The sequence below is a fragment of the Paroedura picta genome, chromosome 11 (genome assembly GCF_049243985.1).
Source record: "Paroedura picta isolate Pp20150507F chromosome 11, Ppicta_v3.0, whole genome shotgun sequence".
NCBI lineage: Eukaryota > Metazoa > Chordata > Lepidosauria > Squamata > Gekkonidae > Paroedura > Paroedura picta.
In genome coordinates this window covers 25,509,978-25,531,916 of record NC_135379.1, presented here as the reverse complement: position 1 = coordinate 25,531,916, position 21,939 = coordinate 25,509,978, and the positions used below count along the sequence as shown (strand labels likewise).

The window sequence follows — 21,939 nt, the reverse complement described above, 5'->3', positions numbered from 1 at the left end:
AGGGGCTGGACTGGGTCATCCTCTTAAGGGGTGCCCTGATGTTGCTTGGCCTCTTTCCTCTCCTGGTGTCCAAGGATGCAACCCACCCTTATCTCTATTGTTGGGCATTGGAGTTATGTTTGTGAAAAAATTCTGAAGTTTTTAATAGTTTATTACTTTGTTGCAGCCAGCAGAGTAGAAGCATGGGGCGGATCTTTTATGGAGGGGCCAAGTTTGCACACTGGCCCCCTCAATTTAAAGGGGCTACCTTAACAAAAGATGTTCCAGTTATTGCTAGTGAAGGTTCAGAGACGTTGTGTTATGATAAGTGCTAAATATCCGTTCTTCTCATCTGTTTGCTGACTGCTGGATGCTTTCTGCATAAATGTTTATAGTGTGCAATCCCCAAATAAATCTGAAGAAAGAATTCTTGAACTTTTAAAATGTTCAATGCCAATCTCATGGGAAATATACTGGAAGAAAATAGACCAAACAACATTTCAAACCATTGCCAGCATTACTAGAAAACAAGAACTGCCTCTTGTGTTTTAATCAGTGGGCGAAAGAATCAAGAGTTCCCAAGAGTGGATCCCTGCTGAAATACCTATCAAACAATCAGCTACAGCATGGGCTCAAACAAGTATAGTCAGGATTAGAGTTTTATCTTAAACTAGCTTCCGAGTCCGTTCCTAAGAATGGACCCTGAAAGGGTCCCCTGGCCAGGCAGCTTAAAGTGGCTTTGGGCCACAGCTCACAGCCAAATCAAGTGGGCCGGGCGGGGGCTGGGCAGCTCATTAGCAGGGCCCAGACAGAGCTACTTAGTAGGCAGTCAGCTGGCCAGGAGGCCTTCATCAGCAGGCCCAACCTAGGAGGCCCTCGTTAGCAAGCCCTCCACCACAGCCCCTTTGCCCAGGGTCCTCTCCCCTTACATGCTGCTGGCTCCAGGCACTGAGGCATCTGAGAACAAAGAGGCTAGAGTCTAGGGCTGGAGGGTGGGAGCTGCAGGAGCATGGCCAATCAGGACAAAGCTTGCTGCACCCTGATTTGCCCTATTCCAACTTGGACAGCTGGACACGTCCCACCCCCTGGCTGTTTCAGAAATATATAGAGAAACAACAATGGATAAGGATAGGAATTTACATTATGTTGTCACAGAAAGCAAATACAGGGAGCATAATATTGGGCTTTGCTACATGGTTTTTTTCTTTGGTTCCGGACCCATAATGCTTTACTTTTACTACTGGCTTCTGCATGCATTTTTGCCTTTAGTTTTTAATCAAAATCATTGAATAATTTTTAGACAAGGCTGGTTTCTGTTGTATTTGCTGAAAATGTGTTAAGACCCTCTTGCTGGGTCTGCTTCCCTTGTGTATATTGTGTTGGCAATACCAAGTGCTTTTGGGTTTTAGCCTACAATTTCTTTTGGTAGTTGACCAATTTTCATTGTCCACCTGAGCGCCAAAGTTAATTATAAATTTTAGAGCTGAGGTGGGACAATGAAAATTGTAAATGTATGCTTTCCTCCTCTTTCCACCTTGTCTCACTTTAAGTCAGTGAATAAACTAGGTTTCAATTGGTTATTGCTGCTCCTGCCGTATGTCATGGAATGCTGGGGGTCCTTATGTGTCATCACAAAATATACCTAAGAGTTTGTCTGTTTCTTTTAATCCATAATTAATTGGGGTTTGGGGAGGAATGAAAGATTTATAGTTTTTTTTAAAATTTGTGTCAGTTTCCATCAATAATGTGTAAATGAGCAAAGTATGGAACCCTCTCAAACCCTTCAGAAAAACAGAATATCAGATTTTTGTTTTATGCACCTGATATATATAGTGAAATGCTTACCTTTTGAAGATGCCATATTTTTGGTGTCTAGCACAGTGTTCCCAGCATCCAGCATCCAAGCAGCAAACCAAGCAACTACATCCTCCATTTTAAAGCGCTAGCTGGGGATTCACATAAAATGAATTCCCCCAACTAAAAAGTGTAAATAGAGAGCAACCAGAAAGCCGGACACTAAGGAAATGTGTGGAGCCAAAGTAGCGTTATCTCCACCTCCAATTCCCGCCTTTGCACTCACCTCCCTCTCCCTTCTCCCAAGGATGGTTTTTTTTTTAAGCAAACGGCCTGGAACAATGAATAGGTGTTAAATTGTGCAGGCAAGGCAAAACAAAAAGAAAAAAGAAAAAATCCTCCAGTTAAAGCACAAAGTATGCCTCTCTAAAGTTGCCCCCCCCAAAACAAAATCGGGAATGAAGTTAATTTTTAAAAGCTTCAAGGCTCATGATTCCACAAGGGTTGGCATTATAAAAAGCACTATGCATCTATGATAAGATACATAGGCATTTCAATTGAGAAATTTTACTTAAAAAATAAGCTGGCACCATGGACCCTTTAAAACATGGAGAAAGGGGATTGGCTGCCTGGCTTGATTGACAGGCGGAAGAGACTTGCGTGTAAAGCATGTTGCTCTCTTCCGCCATTTCCAGCAGGCATGCAGAGTGTAAGGAGCACAAGAATGCAGCCGATGAAAGCGAGAAAGCCAAAAGGTAATGGCTGGAGGCGTGATTATTTTTAGCGTTACGCCATTTTGCTGGCGTAATACTATTTTTTTTTCAATGTGTAGAACTGCCCCAAGTTAATAATGCTTGGGACTGAAATGGAGCTTATATGTAACCAAGTTGGGCTGACAAATACAGCTATATTTGAAATTCCTACTTACAATATTAATGGCTTTCAAATGTCACAGGGTTGTGAAGACATCTGTTTAATGATAGTATATTTTACTTGGCAACTGTTAATAAAGCATAAAGCAACTCTCTCGTTCTACTTGTGCCTGTTATCTGAGCAAATGGAAGAGGCCTTGGTTTGTGTCCTGGCTTCTCCTTGCAAAGAGGCATGAGTCCCAGGAGACATTAGCGGAGGCACCTCCTGAGTTGGAAAGTGCCAGACTTCTTTTAATGTATATGATAAGCCTAACAACAGCTCTGATCCTGTCTTCATCTGGTTGACTGAAAGTTTTTAAATGTTTGTTTAAATGAAATCCCTGGGGGAGCAGGGGGGGGATTGAAAACTTTCTTTAAATGAAAACCAAGCCTGATTCGATTCATATGAGCCAAGTCAGTTAGCTCCATGCCAGCATATCAGATCTCAGCAGCTTTGCTCCTGAGCAAATTGCCCAGAGAGTGTGCAATGATAGCATTAGTATGAAATGTAGCTGATGAGTGATGACTTATTTCACAGCAGTACATGATTTATGTTTTTGACCCAAAAGGGTACATATGGCTCTGTACATTTGGATGTGACCTCAAAACCAAGATTCAGTTTTTTTGATGTAACCACTCCCAGTAACTATGACTTCTATGGAAATTGTTTTTAACCTGCGGTGGAAATGCTGTGTTTGTGTGTCTATGTTTATTGCTTGTCAGTCTATAGTTCCTTTAATGTTCTACTCTCCAGTGTGCTGTTAAGAGAGCTAGTGGTTCAGGATGATTACATGCATATGCACACATGTGCTACTGCTGCATTTTTACTTCAGTCATCTAAGCCAGGGGTAGTCAACCTGTGGTCCTCCAGATGTCCATGGACTACAATTCCCATGAGCCCCTGCCAGCATTTGTTGTCAGGGGATCATGGGAATTGTAGTCCATGGACATCTGGAGGACCACAGGTTGACCACCCCTGATCTAAGCAATTGCTGCATTTGCTATCTCAAAGCTGAGGACTGTAGCACAGTTGATGTAACTGTTATCTTGATGAACTGAGATTACACATGCTTTGCAGGCACAGGGATTTTGCTCTCACTCACACTACCACTACTTGCTTACCTGTCTAAGCTTCATGTACAAAGAGAAAAAGAATCTATCCAGTGGCTTAAGTCTCTTATATTATTTATTCACTTCGACTCTGCCAGACTCTTTGGCAGAGTCTGGCAGAGTCGAAGTGAATAAATAATATAAGAGACTTAAGCCACTGGATAGATTCTTTTTCTCTTTGTCACTAATTTGGAATCGTCCATTTTTCATGTAATAAGCTTCATGTACAACATACATTAAGACAAGGGTGTCTATATCATACAGGTACTGTGCTGCTCTCTGTTGATTGTGTTGATTGGTTAGGGAACGGTGTACAGTAAGGTACAATGTGAAAACTAGGGGTATATTCAGATACATCCAAGCTGAAAATATACCTGAAAAATACCATTTATCCAGGATTTTTTTTCAGATAAAAAATATCCACGATTTTTTCAGAAAACTGAAAAAAGGGTCCTAAAAATCCCATATATATCCAGAAATTAATAGGAAGATAAGAAGCCACCATTTGCAGGCTTCTGGGGACTCATTTTCTTTTTTGTCTTATCTCCCTCCCATTTTGTTTCTCTGCTTCTGTGAGTTTCAATGTCATTTCCAAACACCTTTTGCCAATTTCAGCTGTGTTCTGTTGCTTTTTTCCTCCTCTTTGCTGAGGCTGCTTTGTGGCCTCTTCACATATTCTTACACTGTGCTTGCAACATCCTCCCCCTCACACACACACTTGGATTTGTTCTGCTGTGTTTTCACTTCAGTTCTGTTGAGCTTGCACTGCCACAGTGGCAGTGTTCTAATGTTCTAATGGCATACCTGCTTCTTGATTATTTGGACTTCTCTTATAAGAAGCGGGATAACTGAGTGGGAAAGAAGCACATACTTTGGATTCCAAGTTATAGCTTTGGCACATTCAGTTTAAAAGACTAGAGGTGTGAAGGCTGAGAAAGACCCAGTTTGAGACTTTGGAGTAAGACTAATAGGATCAGAATTGGAGAATCCTGAGTGAGATAGATCAGTGCTCTAATTTAGTGCATGGTTTGAGTTGAGTGGCACCTTTAAGACCAACAAAGTTTTATTCAAAGTATAAGCTTTCATGATCATGTACATTTCTTATACCTTAAATAAAATTGTGGTCATCTTAAAGGTGTTACTGGGATCAGACTTTGGTCTGCTGCTCAGACCCACATGGCTAACCACCTGAATCAATGTAAGAGAATTTCATATAGTCATGTGAGCATAGCTGCATAGCTAGTGCAAAAATCAACAGACAGTCATTACTGCTGTTCCACTGAATTCCTCTCACAGTCTTCCTAGACAATAGAATAAGAAGTCCTTTTTTCTCCTAGATTATACCATAACACATGTTACCATGTGTTAATTGTATCCTCCCTGTTTTCTGTAAACCGCTCTGAGCCCTCGGGGAGGGCGGTATATAAATATAATAATAAAATAAAATAAATAAGACTTCAGAGCAAGCACTCTTGCAAAAAAAAAAAAAAGGAAAAAAAATCCCTACAGATTTTTTAAAAGCATTCAAGGAGAAAGCAATGCTTTCCTTTAAATTTAGTTTTCTCTATACAGAAATTCCTTTTCTGTCAAAGAGCATAACATTACGTGAATTTGTAATTGAAAGTTATATAATTCCGAAGGGGCTTTATTCTTGGACCAAAACAGAATGGGGCTTGTAATTAATCCCAGGTAGGAATCTTGTCAGGATCCAAGTTCTGTCCTGGTGAAGCCAATGTGAGGTCTTTTATTCAAAATAAAAATTCAAATAATAACCGTTGGTTGTAGGTTTATAATGTAATCTATTTTATGCATATTATTAATTAATAATACAATGGCTTCTAGTCCTGTTTCTTTGTTAACACTGATATAATTAGGTACAATCTCTCATGTAATAAATCCATAATATTTTTCATACGTATCACCATATTTTATAACTTGCATTTTGACAACGTAGTGTGCAGATCCCATTTCTTTACTGTTTCCAGTTTAGAGCTATGAAAAAGGTAAAGGTATCCCCTTGTGCAAGCACCAAGTCATGTCTGACCCTTGGGGTGACGGCCTCTAGCGTTTTTATGGCAGACTCAATACGGGGTGGTTTGCCAGTGCCTTCCCCAGTCATTACCGTTTACCCCCCAGCAAGCTGGGTACTCATTTTACCGACCTTGGAAGGATGGAAGGCTGAGTCAACCCTGAGCCGGCTGTTGGGATCGAACTCCCAGCCTCATGGGCAGAGCTTTCAGACTGCAAGACTGCTGCCTTACCACTCTGCGCCACAAGAGGCTCTTTTTAGAGCTATAGAGCATCACAAAAAAATTCAAATAAAAATACAGATTCAGTTGGACAAAGAAAATAAAAAGAGCCAAAATCCACCTGGTAACCTGAATCATGACAGTTGTTATAATTATTTTCAAGTGTGCATGCCACTGAGAAATACTGGTCTTTGCAACTGTTTGGCCATTTAATGTCATCACATGTAATGACGGTTCTTCGATATTTGTTGGTTTTGAACAGCATGTTATAATGTTTCCTTCACACATCAGCTTCAAGGTGTAAAGAAACACGGGGCTAGCATCAGACAGAATTCTGCAGTACTTTTATGTTCATCAATGAGTTTCCCTTACAGCTGGATAGCTCCCCAAGGTGAAGTGATTGCCAAAGAGTGTTTTCCATTATCCAAATCTCCTGTACTGTATTTTCTAAATAATTAATATTTCAAAAAGCCCCACGTGGTCTTTTTTGATCCCTGAATTGAAGTCGCCCTCAGTTCGGATCACTTGAACCTGATTCCATCTTAGCCAATGAAACGCAACACCTTTCCATTTGTCAGTGTGACATAAAAAGAAAATTCCAAAACATCAAAAACTCTTCATCTGAAAGAGACTGCAGTTCCCCTCCTATTTTGTTGACTAGGTAGCAAGTTTCAGTGCTTATACAAATCCAGAAGGCTAAAGTGCGTATGTCCAGATTTCTTGTAGGATGTTGAAATAATCTTTTGGCAAAATATTTTGGTCTTGGAAAATTAGAAAGGAAAATACCTTTTGCCTTATGCACATCAGGAACAAGATTTGCAGTGAGTTAGTATGAATGTTTACTCAGAATTAATTCGCACCCCATTCAACAGAGAACTATGTACAGGATTGCAGCCTCAGTTTGGTATTCTTGATAAAACTGGAGGGCTTGTGTTTCTTTGCACAGAAGGTTGTGATTGAATACTGTTTGCAAAAATTTTATTTTACTGGCATTTGCTTTCCTCTGATATGGAACATATATATGAGGCCAAACAAACCCAATCACTCATCCTACGCTGGTTTCTCCAAGTTAACATCTTCTTCACTCTGAGTTCTTCAGGCCTGTGACTAGTCTTTCCATCTTTAAGACTCTGGCATTCTACGTATGCTTCCTAACAAGAAACACACATCCTTGGTTTAACAGCCGAGGCGAGCAACCTATTTAAGTCACAGGTCAGGCACGATCACTTGCATTCTTTATGGGGGTCATTTCTGCTCTCTGGGTGGGACGTGACCTTTCCTGCTAGAAAAGAAATGACCACATCTGTTTGCCACCTCATGTCGAAATAACTTATTCATGGTACTCTTCCTTTCTTAGTTATTTCTCAGAACTATGCAAAATAAAGGACAATTCAGTCTCTTCCCCATATATATAAATCTGTCAATTATATAGAATACTAACATATCTGACCATAAAAACTTCATACCTGACCATAACAATCGAAGTTATAGTAATTCTTCATTTCATCACCATGTCTTCTGTCTTCCCACACAAGTGCAGAAGACGCTCAATGAACAACAATTCTAGGCAAGTGCAATTCTGTTATATCATAAATCTAAATAGTATATACATATTTAAGTTCACTACACCAATCTATATATAAATCTAAATAATCAGATGTGAAGCTTTTCAGTGCTATTTGTTTAAAACCTATTTGCATGTCTGGGATAGGGGTGCAGACTGAGTGATATCAGTAATCAGTAATTGCTAACCTGTTGTAATTCCAGTCCCTATGGGATTTGTGTACATGGGATTTACCTTGTGATAGACTCTGGGAGTTTAATTTAGAATTAGATATATTAATGATAGAAATGTGAGAGCCTTCCTGACTCCTTCAAGCAGCCTGTTCCACAAGGTGCATGCACCTACTGAGAATGGTGAATGAACAAGTAATTGCTGATCTTATCCATTTGCAATGTGGCACTAGATGTGCTCATTTGTATGAAGCTGTTGTGATGGAGCATACCAGGAGAGGTGGTCCAGCAGGTGTGTCAGTATAAAGCCATTAAAGGCTCATTGATGACCAGGACCTTGAATTGAACTTGGTAACTTACTGGTAAGTCATAGAGTGACTGCAGAAGGGGGCGGGGGTTACATGCATATTTGGCCTAGTACCTCATCGAAATTGAACTGTGGTGTTTTGTACAAGAATTTTCAACTTAACTTCAAGGACAGACCCATGAAGTACCTAGCTTGTCTACTTTTAGGTACCACATGAAGAGAGCATTACTACAGCCTAACCTCAGGGCTTTCCATAGCATGGATCCACATGGCCAGATCAGCCATGCACATCAACAGCTTTAAAACAACTCATGAGATAATGCTAATAAAAAGGTAGGAATATTTACTTTCTCTACCATAAATGTATTTCCTGCTAAAGTTATTTTTCCTCTAATGCCATAGTTGTGTTTAGTTTTTTCTTGGTTCAAAATAAAATAAAGAACTTCCTCAGTAAGTTCTTAGATATACAGGTTCTGAATCACTAAGCAAGTATTCTTTCAATTTTAAACTGACCTTCAGTTTTCATTTTTAGAGTTTCCATCAGTTTGGCAAAGTAAAGCTTAGTTTGATCCAACTTTTCAGGCTGGGAGTTGGTCCAAAAAACGAGTAGTCAGAAATCTGCTAAGTGTGTTGGTTCTGTATTACCTGATACTTTTGGCTGTATTTTAAGCATTTTATGCACTCGTATACAAATTCTTGTGTTGTCTTGTTTAAGTTAAAATTGGAGAGAATTTTCACACGACATCTTATCCACACAACTGAATGATTTCTGTCCTAGTCCCTTGCCTACAACTCATATATCTTTGGGCTCTGCTGCCAGACAAATAAGTGCAGTTGGCTCTTACATCCCATACACAATTGTTCTCCACTTTCCCTTGAAGATTTCAACTTAATTAATAAAGCAATCTTGAACATTTCCAAAATCTCAGCAGTCCTTAAGGAATAGCTTTTATTTCACCTCATCTGTTTTAAAGTTACCTGCAAATGAACGGATGGAAAAAGTGAATCATAAATACATCAGACATGCCTATGAGCATTAATAATACAACTGGCATTGATCAAAGATAGAAGTCATCGAAATATAATTGAAGAACGGTCACTCCAATTTAAGACACTTTTACCTTAAATTCTTTGTGGATATGCTTTTTAATTGATAATTAATCCTGTCCAAAATAACAAATTAGATGTAAAGTAAACAGAATATGTGTACAGGGAAACTTTCTTCTATATTTTACTCAGGGAATCTGAATACACCAGATATATTGGTTGTGATCCTGAAAACTGTGAGTGAAGACTGATTCCTATGTTGATTATAGAATGTAGGGAATCTCAAACCAGAACTATCCCATGTGGTTGACAATGGAAAATTGTAGATGCTGCTTGTAACCATGATCATTGGTTTGAAAGCTCCTAGTACAAAATCAGAATGTATATTTTATAAATTTAGAAAGTTTATCAGTGCCACTCTTATGTGTGGGTTTTGACTTTGGTCTATGAAGGCCCCATACATGTCAGGATTCCAACAAATTTGGCTACTATTTTGTCCAGATTCCACTAAGGACTAAACATCTTATTTATTTTCTTGTTTCAAAACCTAAGATATTATAGAATGAAATATAATCTGATTTCAAACTGTCCATTGAGTCAGGCTTCTTCCCCATATAGGCAACATATGGATACCTGATGCAAAATTTACCCAATCAATGGAATAATGAGCTCGATAATTAGCACACCAGGATAGTCAATTGAATATGACAGTATTCAAACAAGTTAAAATGAATTCTAGCATACTTCATAGTTTGTGTCCACTTTAAATCTTACCTACAGAGTATACACATATCTTATAAATGGAACACATTGTCATGCTCCCTGCTCTACCTCTGGTTGAGCTGCCAGAGGGCACTCCAGAGGTTGCAGCTCATTCATTGCCTGGGCCCAGCACTCTCCAGGCACCACCTGGAGATCTGGCCAGTGAAGATTGGGTTGGGGTTCGGGACCAGCCTGATGCCCCAGAGGACGAGCAACCTGCTACCAGCCAGACTGGCACCCAGCCTGATGTGCCCACATATGCCAGTCCTGAAGACTCACCAGAAGAACAGCACCGCTGACCCCAGGCAAAGACCCCAGCAAGTCCCACAGGGCAGCGTTTGAGGAGGCAATTTACTCTGACAGCTGTCAGGAGATCGGCATGCCTGGCAGTTCACCGTCAGGGTCGATAGGGCTCAGCTGTACCTCCTTCTTCTGATGAGTACCAGGGCCAGCTTCAAGCCCTCTGGCTGAGGGCTGCCCCACCAAGCTTGGCTGTATTTCAGAAGTGTCTTGAAGCAAGGTCCTTCATGGGTGCAAGGCCCTTTGTGAGGCAACACATGTGTTCCCTGCCTGGCTTCCCAGACAGCTCCATGTTCCAGTTTGTTATGGCAAAGCTCTGCTTGTCTGACTCCTGGTTCCTGACTTCAGCCTGACTCCTAATTATGCTCCCGGCTCCAGACCCCTGGCCTTCAGTTCCTGACTATCCTCCCAGCTTCAGACCTATAGCTTGGCTCCTGACTATATCCCTGGGTTCTGACCATGGTTTGGCCTAACTGTTTCTCTGAGTCCTGACCACAGCTTGGTTTGAGCTTTCTCCCCACCTTATTTACTGTGTGAACTGTCTCTCTGGCTCCTGACCTCTGAAACTGGATTCTGATTTCTGGCTTGCTCACCCCTGCCTCAGCACAATAACCCAGCCGAGTAGGTGCGGGTTAGTAGGGCAGCACACATATATAGAGATTACATAGAGAGAAGGTAAGGTCACTTGGACAACATGCTAAAATAAGGGTCAACCCACAACCACCAGCAGCGCACCAGGCCATTTTGCTGGCCCAGATCTCTGCCTGAGCAACCAAGGCATTTTCACAGATACATGTTGCTCTTTTTTGGGGGTGCGTTTTTGAATCTAAAAAGATTACCTACCCTGCTCTAAGGGCTAGTTGTGTCTATAGCAAATTATTATTATTATTATTATTATTATTATTATTATTATTATTATTATTATTATTATTATTATTATTATTATTATTATTATTATTATTATTATTATTGGATTTCTAGCCCGCCACTCCCCTGAGGCTTGCAGCAGGTAACAACATGTAAAACCCCCATAAAACCTCTAATACATAAAACACCTAAAAACAATCCCCACCCCACCCCACCTGATGGCAATGGAACTATCCAGGAAACTGCTGATGTAGGGGGGGGGCATCTAAAAAGCGGAGGTGCCGGCCTCAACCATAAGCCTGGCGGAAGAGGTCCGTTTTGCAGGCCCTGTGGAAGGATGGCAAATCCCGCACGGCCCGCAGCTCCTCCGGGAGCTCATTCCATTGGTTGGGGGCCATGACCGAAAAGACCCTGGCCCTGGTCGAGGCCAGATGCACCTCCCGGGGGCCAGGAACCACCAATAAATTAGTCCCCACCGAGCGTAAGGCCCTGCGAGGGGCATAATATATACCAAATATGTCACATGCTAGAAGCTTTTAATAAATGTATCAAACTATTCCACAAGAAGAAGTAATATGTGTAATAAAACAGATGGAACAGATAGAAGGCTGAAAGATTATATAAATGGTCCCTATCAGCCATTTCAAGAATAAATTTCAATTATCTTTACGGGATAGAAATCCAAACTGATATGTCATAGAAGTTCCCAGAATGTGTCGTATGACTGCAAGCATCACTGGATATGCATGAGGGTTTTTTCCCTTCTGTATGTGAGCTGCATTAAAATCCCATGCCAAGTACATTTATACTTTTTCAGCCTCAGAATTCCAAGTTAGGAGGAAGATAAAAAACTCAGGAGAGTTAGATTCCTCTTGGCTAACAATGTGAAGACACTCTAAAAAGTGATGTGGGAACAATTGCTATTCCAAACATTTAATCCCAAGGGCTTCAAAAGAAATTTATTTACTGGTACTATTTTATATATATTTTGTCTGCAAGTCATATGAATTTAAAATTCAGATATAAATACAATGTATGTTTAGCAAAGTAGATGAAAAGAGGGTGCTTTCAGTTGGAAGATGCCTCTGTTCTATAACTTGTAGTTCACGGATAATTCACACTACCCTTGTTCTGAACAGCAGCCTCCTGGTTTCCATGCAAATGGGCTCAAAATATGTTGCGAACCAGGTGTGTGAGCAGTATGCCACAAGCACAGACTTAATTTGGGCTGCCCAAGCTCACAAGGTAGACGAGAAATCAGGGAGTGAATCTCCTGTCTATTTAAGCACGTTGGAAGAAGAGTTCTAGATCAAGCCCAAGTCATTAAGCATTAATGTTTCATGTAAGTTATAATGTTCTGTGTAAACCGCCCAGAGCTGCAAAGAAATGGGTGGTATAGAAATCTAAATAAATAAATAAACAAACAAACAAACAAATAAATAAATAAATAATGCAGATCATCCCCCGCCATATTCCCCCAGGATAATCTGCTTGCTGCTGTTTACCATGTAAAGGTTAACCTTTTCACTACCAAATAGCAGCTACAATGTAGCAAAGATTAAAGAAACTAATCAATTTTCAATGACTTGAGTAGTTTACCCTCCCCCTTCCCAGTATCCTTCAAATTTATTATATTTTAAAATTTATCCAGCATGTCCAGTTCCAGATAAAGGACTGTTGCCCACCCAGTGCTGCGGTTATCTACTTTTACGTACCACACAAAAAAGTTTGCTTATCCAGGCTTTTGAGAGTCTTTCTGTGTGTGTTTACTACTTGAATGCCTATAGTTAGGGTTGATAGTCTAAAGTGCTATTTTATGGGTTGTTGTATCAGTACAGTGAATGTTTTTTTTTATTTTTAATGATGTGTGTTTTATTGTTTTAAAATTTGGAGCAGGCTTGGACGCCATCTGAGTTGAGAGTTCATAGAATATATATCATTTTTTGCTCAGAGGACATTTAAGGAATACAGAATAAACATTTACACAGGGATGACTGGCTGACATCATTATAGATTCAGGTGGGTAGTCATGTTGGTCTGCAGCAACAGAACAAAGTTTGAGTCCAGTGACACCTTTATGACCAACAAAGTTTTATTCAACGTACAGACACATTTCTTGTTCATGAAAGCTTCTACTTTGAATAAAACTTGGTTGGTCTTAAAGGTGCCACTGGTCTTAAGCTTGGTTCTGGCTGACATCATGATAAAGACACCTGATTTTCATTCACAGATTTCAGTTGATTGAGAGCAGAATGGCTCCTATTTCTTCATATTTAAGTTCTGAATGTTTCTGTCACCAGAATTTACAGAGCAGGAGGAGGATGTCTTCCTTCTGATACGCCTAGCTGGTCCTGCTCTTCTAGCTATCAGATTGTAAGCTGCAGGTCAGGGACCACAAATACCTTTTGACCTTTCCCTCCCTACCCCTGCTCAGCTATGAAATGATGCCCTAATTTATGGCAGGGTGCTGTTCCTGTTGCACCAGCTTCAAATGTGCCTTTTTCCATTAAGGATTTTTTTGTTTGTTTGTTTGTTTATTTTTGGACTTGTATACCCCGGAAGGCATCATGGCGGTTCACAGTAAAACATTAAAATCACAATAAAACCCCCACAATTCCCGTATCCATTTACAGTAACAACAATGATGGCATTCTAACCCCTCCAACCCCACCTTGTTCAGACAGAGGCCGTACCGTCGATATCATGAGAGAGGGAGCTGAACCGATGGATCCTGGAGAGTCCACAGATGGAACCCGGGCTCTGCCCTGGCCTCAACCATGCGCCTGGCGGAAGAGCTCCATCTTGCAGGCCCTGCGGAAAGCTGGTAATTCCAGCGGAGCTCTTCTGGGAGCTCATTCCATCAGGTTGGGGCCAGGACCAAAAAGGTCCTGGCCTGGCTCAAGGCCAGGCGAACATCCCTGTCTATATTATTGTTTATATTATACTGCATAAAAAGGCGTTCAAAAGCATATATGCAAGATGGTGTATGCACATTATGAGCATGATTTGAAAACAAGTAAACTCATTCCACGCATAGGAGTTGTGTGAATTGGCCCAATGCATTACTGGTAGGAATAGCTTACTAGAAGCTATTTATTTTCCTTATGTTTCTTTAAACTGACATTTAAATGACCGGCGTCTATTCTTTTAGAAAGATATCCTTTGTAGAGATCAGATGAATTTTCCACCTTCTGTCTGTAGGGAAAAGAAAGTATAGTGGGGGAGGGGGGAGGGATGGTGAACGGAACCTTTGAACCATTATTTAGAAGTACAGTAATGAGAAATAAATCTATTTGAATAGCTATGCCAATTCTTTGCAAATGTTTTCAGCCCATTCCCTGTAGGGCTTCTCTTGACACCAACATAACCTCCCACCTACTTCACTCCCTCTGCCTTTGGAGAATTCTTGTTGTGTATCATCTGGGTAAGATTCAGATTTATAGGTCATTGAAAGTGTAAACTAAGATCTCACCTTCCATTGCCCCTCTACTTCCTCTCTGAAAAACTGGTCTTCGCAAATAAAAACTGCCTTTTGCATATAATGAAATTCACAAGTGCAATGGCAGAAGTATGCAGTCTCAACCCCCACAGTTTCAATAGCAGACTATTCCTTTAAAAGGCAAATTTCAGGAGGCAAGTGTATGAATGAAAACTGGAAATATAAATACAGGAAATGAGTGTGTGGCTGTATGACTGAGTTCATAAATGGGCTCTTTTTGCATTAAATTAGGTTTATACAGTAGGAAACCCCCCTGCCTATTTAATTTTTATTTGTTACAGCAGTACTGGAGCATGGAAGAAATCCACAGAGCATCCATTGTTCTATCTCTGAGGAAAAAATGTGCGTAGTGTGAAAACATCTGCTGCATTGTCTATACCTGTTGGAATAATGATATCCTCTCCAACAAGATGGTCATCCATTACCACAATTTATACAACACCATAGACAACAGTAAAATCAACAATACAATTGTACAGAAAGATACAGTTCTGGTAGCTAAGGACTGCTTAGTATATGAAAATTCTTCCAACAGCATTCAGAATACAAATATACAGAGATAAGAATAATTGTGGTAGGTTGTCAAATTGTCACTACAGAGGGCATAGGAGGCAGGGAAGGATAGCCTGGTGGTCGGGCCATGTGCGGGTTGTGTTGTCACCTGGACTTTCCTCCCTGTCTGCTGGATCTCCAGACATAGGGGGGAAATGGTGTTGAGGGGCAGTGGCTGGAGTGGCAGGTGGGGATTGGTGGTACCCGTGTGTGCTACTCAGAGGGGCATCATTGCACACCTCTGCCTGGTTTGTGGATGCTGTGGGTATTTATTTATTTGGGAATTTATATCCTGCCTCTTTACCCAAAGGTCCCCAGATGGGTTGCAACAATACAGAAGAAACAGAATAAAATACATGGAAAACATTATTAAAAAAAAAAAACCTACCCTCACGCCCTTGCAGGACAATACCCAGAGGAATATAGACATCAAAGGCCTGGGTGGTTGCTGTGGACTCCAGCAATCTGTGCCTTGCAGAGAGACACGTGCCGTTGTTTCCTCCTGCAAAATGTCAATGTGGAATGGGCCAGCTGTGCCTTGGAAGCATCGGTGGCCGGCTGCCTCCCCAGCGGCCTTAAGGAGTTCTCTGTAAATCACAGAAGGTATTCACTGGGTAACAATCGCAATAATAATTATAAAAATATTGTTTATAGTGTTTATTTTAAAATATTTATTAGCTGCCTTTCTTCCTGATGGATCTCAGGGCAGTTTGCAGCATAGATAAAATAAAATTAAAAACATAAAAAACAAGATTTAGAATCAGAGTTCAGGACTGTCAATAAACTTAATCGTAGTCCTAAATAAAACCACCTTCAACTGCCTCCTGAGCATCAAAATTGAGGAGGTCAGGCACAGCTACCAGGGGAGGTTGTTCAGTAACTGTGGAGCTGCTACTGGAAAAGCCATCTCTCAAATACCCATCAAACAAGCTCCCTATGATCTTAATTTCTGGGCAGGAAAATACAGTCCACCAAACATTCCTGTCCCAAGCCATATAGGGCTTTAAAGATGGAAACCACCACCTTGAATTGAGCATGAGAATGGATCAGTAGCCAGTGTAATTGCTGTAACGTTGGGGTCAAATTCCCCTCCTAGCTGGCCCTGACCAGTAGTCTAGCTGCAGCATTCTGCACCAGCTGCAGCCTCTGAATACTCTTCAAACATAGAACACATTGCATTAGTCCAGTCTAGATTGACCTAAGACATGGATCACCATGACTAGATTTGACTGACCCAGGAACAATACCTGACACCACCTTACACTGAATCAGACCATTCATTGTTCCACCAAAGTCAGCATGGTCTACTCAGATTGGCAGGACCTCTCCAGGGTCTCAGGCAGAGGTCTTTCCCATCACCTACTGTCCATCCCTTCTAACTAGAGATGCCAGGAATTCAACCTGGGACCTTTGGCATGCCAATTAGAGGCCATGCCACTGTGCCACAGCCCCTCCCTTAAACACAGTTGTACACATTGAAGCTGGGCAAAAGAATTATGAACTACCATAGCCACCTGGTTTTCTAAGATGACTTCTGTGTCAAGCTGCAAACCTGCCTTTTCAAGACAGTACAATCCTATCTAAGACAGGTGCTCAAGTGCTAGGTCTGCCTTTCTAATAACCGAGACAACCTCTGTTTTTTCAGAATTAAGTTTCATCTTGTTCACCCTCATCCAACCCATTACTGATTCCAAGCACTGGTTCAGAATATCAGCATTAGGATTAGGTGCGAAGGAATAGCTAGGTGTCAGCTGCATATTGGTGGTGTTCTTTGGATTTTCTTTTTTCTAGCAATTGCTTTTTTAGATATAGTCATTAATCCCTATTATTCTCCTTTTCTCTTACCAAGGAAGAATTTCTCTTTAATTTCTCTTTGTAGTTTTCTGTTACACCTCTGTGCATCCGTCTGTAACTTCATCCCTTGAAGGGTTTTACTGATGTTATGCATAACAGGGTGCTGTAGCAGAAAGGTGGGAAAGTTTGGGAAGACATCACACCAGGCCAGGTTTAATTCTATCCTTTCTGAGCAGCTGATGAGTGCTCACTCTGCTTTATCTCAATCTGGCTATACAACAGTTCCACTTGCTGATATATATGTGAGTCGCCATGTTATAACAAATTATACTAAGCAAATAAATAAAACAGTAAATTCCACTAGGTGACATTTCTCATAGAATTCATGATGTGAGGGATGGTATAGAAGCTTTAAAATAAATAAATGTTGGATGTCTAGCATTCATTCGTTAAAAATGTTGATGTCAATATTCGAACTGTGCACCCATGAAAATAACAAGATATCAATTAACATGTTAATTGCACAAAATTGTAGGCTTCACTCCTCAGAGTTTTTTCACAGGCAGAAGAATTTCTTCTTGGGAACCACAACTTTCTTGCCCCCTTTCCATGGCAGTCTGAAATACCTCCTTTGAGAATCTTGTTCTATGAATGTTTCCTCTGGGAGATCTAAGGCAAAGTTTCTAAATTATTGTCATGGCTATATATAGAGGCTTCAGTGCTGGAGAATCCTTGCTTTATTTCTGTTTGATTGTCAAGTACAAAATCCTTATCAAATTAATTGCTACTGATAAAAAGGCATAAAATTAAAGAGAAAAGAGTCCAGTAGCATCGTAAAGAGAAGTGAGCAGTGACTCACAAAAGCTCATACCTTAGGACCATTTCCACACTGGAGTCTCTGCACCAGGCTGCAGGCTGGAGTTGGAGCCAGGGCAGGTTGTCCCATCTCTTCCTGCTACCTCACAGGGAAGCATTTGGCCCATTGCTCCTCATCCACCCCAAATTTGTGCTCCCGCACGGGAGCTGGGGCAGCAAATTTCCCAGTGCGGAAGTGATCCTCGCCACACATTTTGTTAGTCTTTAAGGTGCTTCTTGAGTCTTTCTCTTTCTTCCTGCTACAGACAAATGTAGATACCCCTCTTTATCTGCCTCTAAAGGGAATGGTAAGAGATAAACTTTTAGTTTCTCTTCAAAAGAAGCTATGGCAGTATTGCCTGAAATGTTAGCTTTACATGGGCAGATTACATAGCATTAAATCTACGCAGAGAACCCATTTTTGAATGTGTTCCATTTTCCCATATCTCTAGTTGTGGCACATGATAAAATTATCAATGAAGCATCCTAATTGGATCCTTAAGCAAAGGGATGTTGCCCTATGAATCATTTAATGTTTGTGGGAGGCTACTTTGGAACCAACAGAGTAGGAATGAGAGCCAGATGTTTTCTGGGAATCTGGCTGGATTGTAGGCTGTGTGCATTTCCTAACATAGGCAACCATATGGAAGAAAAGGTTGGAAACATCCCATTACAAGTCATATATCAACCATTTGATAGCAAGGATTTCAGCTTGTTTTTATTTAAATCATGAAAGCAGCTGTTCAGCTGTCCAGCTGTATTAAATTTAACCCCTTTTCTCCAGCAAAATGAATAGAGTAATTTATGTAATCATAGCCAAACAATTTGGTGGGTGAAGAGCAAAAATGTGTTCAGAGTACCCCAAATTTACTATTGTATTATGAATTCACCTTAATGATTGTGACTAGTTGAGTAAACCTTTTGCTGCGTAACTCTAAAGAGCGTCTCAGGTTTCTTTCTACAGTGGAGTGCACAGGTGATTAATCGATTTATTAATGTGCAAGTGAAGCTCTTAAATTTTTTTTATTTGTGGAATCATCTATTTTTCAGCATTTTCTAATATAAGCAGAAAAGCCTTGTGCTTAATATTTTATCCTGTTCTAGTTTTATCTATTGTGCTTACTTAGACTAGATACTGGAAGATTTGTGCTTCCCAGTAGTTTTTTATACCGCAGCCACACAGGGCCCTGATTTGAATTAGAAGACTGAAGGAAGAATAAACCCCAAATCATAGAAATAATGCTGGCAGCGATTGAGGGCAAAAGAAGAAGGGGACGACAGAGAATGAGGTGGCTGGATGGAGTCACTGAAACAGTTGGTGTGAGCTTAAATGGACTCCGGGGAATGGTAGAGGACAGGAAGGCCTGGAGGATCATTGTCCATGGGGTCGCGATGGGTCGGACAGGACTTTGCACCGAACAACAACAGCAACATAGAAATAAACAACATAGTGATTTCACTGAGCATGACACCATCCAGTAAAATAATACCTATACCTCTTTTGAATACAACAGCAATAATAATAGAGAGGAGAAAGCATATTTTTGTCCATTTCATCCTATGTGCTCATTTCACTTTTCCATTCAATTCAAGTGGGGTAACAATGACCTTCCTGGGTGAATACTGAAAAGTATGTGTGACTGAAATGGCTTTTGGTTTTCAGTTGGTGAACTCCATGGCCTGACCTCTCCATAGGGCCCTGTTTTGCTGCTATAGCTGGGATGATACAACCAAAGATCTCTAGTACCTCATTTGGTAAGTAAGGCCTTTACTCAGTCTCTCCTGCCAGTTAAATCTTTGGTCCCATTTTTCTTTCTCTCTCCATCTGTTGTCTTTCCTCCTTGCTCCTGTTTTCTTTATTTCAGAAGTCTGTTACCTTTCCTTATAATGCATATCCCCTTCTGTTACTCTCATTGCCTATTTCCTTCTCTTCCTTTGTTTTATTGTGCCTCTTTATAGGTTAATGTTTCAAGGTACACCCCTGTCTTTACAGCTATGAAGGGTGTATCAAAGCATTGCATTGTCTTTCTACAGAATTCTCAGATTTATGCAGGAAGCTCTGCAAATTGTGCTGCTTGTCATAATTCCCGCTAGCTGTTTCTTTTTAAACCATTCGCATAATATTTTGCTACTAAGGAAAGGGACTGACTTAATACCATTCATATGTTAGGTACTGGGGTCCTGTAGAACAGTCTGCTAGAGTAGTGCTTTTGACCAGCTAAGACCTGCCACATTTCTTCTTCACTAAAGTAAATACAAAGCAGTTGTTATCCTTTCGAAGGTTCTATGTTGTGGTTGCAGATGCAGAAAACTAGGCTCAATTTCCTTTATAACACCGTTTTATGAAACATCACAAGGGGCACTGTGCTTCCCAGTCAAGGTCCTTTGTAAAACATTTGGCCTTGAAAACAATAAGGAATAAACTGATCTCATGCTTGCCTTTGCTATTTCCAGCTGCTAAGTTCACTAAATGAGCAGGCAGGTAATCTCTTTATTAAGACTTATTCCAAGCAATGCACACATTTAAAATATGCAATTCAGATGACTATTACAGATGCAGACCTGTACTCTGCAGCATTTTTTAGTGTTTAGTGCCAGGTCTATCAAAATTAAGGTCTGGTCTTCAATTACACCAGATAAAACCTTTTCAGTATTGACCAAAACTAGATTAGGGTTGCAAAAACCTGTAGCAGTCAAACATATTCTGTTCAGACAGTGAGTGGGATACAGCAAAACTGGGAGGGGGGGTTGACTCTCAGTGGATTGGGGCATCACTTGCAAGTGAGCTTTTTGTTCCACCGCATGGGAAATATGGGATCTAACTTTGCTTGGACACAGCAATATTTCCTGGGGAGGGGAATCAGAACCATACTCTCAGCTGATCCCCCTATCATCTGGGAGTGGACTTTTGGGACACACCCCAGGACATTTTTCCGTACAGTGAAGCTGGTGGTCAGATGTATGTTGTATTCATTTCTCTGGATTTAAATGGTCTATAAAAGATGTACTGCTCCCCAAAACTGAGAGAAGCATTCCCTCAAGGAAGTGCAAATGGCTTCAGTAGGAAATACATGCAAGAGACCCTGATATATCACTTAGAAGCACTCAAGGACTTCTTTGAACTGCTGTAAGTGCTGTTTGCAAATCGCACTCCATAGTTAATCTAGGAGGAAAAGACCAAAGATGTGATGTTTGTCCAGGCCAACCAGATGTTTAAAACAAACCTGATGAGCTAGAAATGTCATTGCTACTTCATTTGCAACAAACTTGGAGACCATCCTTCAAATGTTTGGCTTGCACAATCATTGGGTCATGTTAATTAGAGCGGAAGGTCACACATTGTGCTGTCATGATACTTTCCCTCAATTTCTTTAAAGCAAACTCAACCTATCAGATTGTTTTGATAAGATACTGTCTTCCTCTTGACTGATTGTGTGAAAACTTGATGTTGTTGAGGGTTGGGAGATGCAATAATAAACAGTCATGCTGACCAACACAAGCAAATATTTCAGCACTGGATCTGAACATGAGCTATTTTAGCTTATGTTGAATAAGCTCTTGGGGAATTGCTAAAACTATTCTGGTGGTTTCTAAGAAAAGTAATGAGTTGAAAACAACTCCCAGAATGATTTCCTTTTTTATGCTTTTTCTTTTCTTTTTCGCCTTCTGGTCTCCTTGTAATGTAACACTTCTGCAAAAATTACACAGCCACATTTGAGATCACAAAAATGAGGACTATTTTATTGCCTCTGATTTTAGTCAAGAAAACAGAAGATATTTCCTCCAGGAAAACATTTTACAAAACTTGGAAATAGTTCATTGGAGAACTAATTTTTTTTACAGAATTGTAGAGATCAGATACTTAAGTATGAGGAGGGATCAGTGGTTTCATTTGTGAAAAGGGAAACAAGAGCACATAGCATACTGAAAGGCATATATTCTAGTTCTTCCTCTAAATGTTTGACATACTGTTAATAATACACGATGAGACAGGGCAGAGCAAATCTTGGGCAGTCATTTAACTTCAGCTCTGCCATGGCACACCAATGACGTTTTAGAAGTTCTGTCTCTAATTAAATCATGGTAGAAGCCATGAGAACCATGTGGTGTCAGAATGGGGTTGAGTGGCTCACTGCTAGAGTGTCTCCTTGGCATGCAGAAGATCCCAGGTTCAGTCCC

The 21,939-nt window shown here is 40.5% G+C and overlaps 1 long non-coding RNA gene across 1 annotated transcript in view; it reads left to right on the top strand.

Moving 5' to 3' along the window:
• The window catches only part of LOC143820360 (uncharacterized), a 116,039-nt gene extending 96,436 nt beyond the window's left edge, over positions 1-19,603 (top strand). Inside the window, exons 5-6 of the long non-coding RNA XR_013225317.1 lie at positions 8,291-8,417; positions 19,424-19,603. This is a non-coding gene — a long non-coding RNA (uncharacterized LOC143820360). The remainder of the gene's footprint in view (positions 1-8,290; positions 8,418-19,423) is intronic.
• Positions 19,604-21,939: the final 2,336 nt, after the last annotated feature.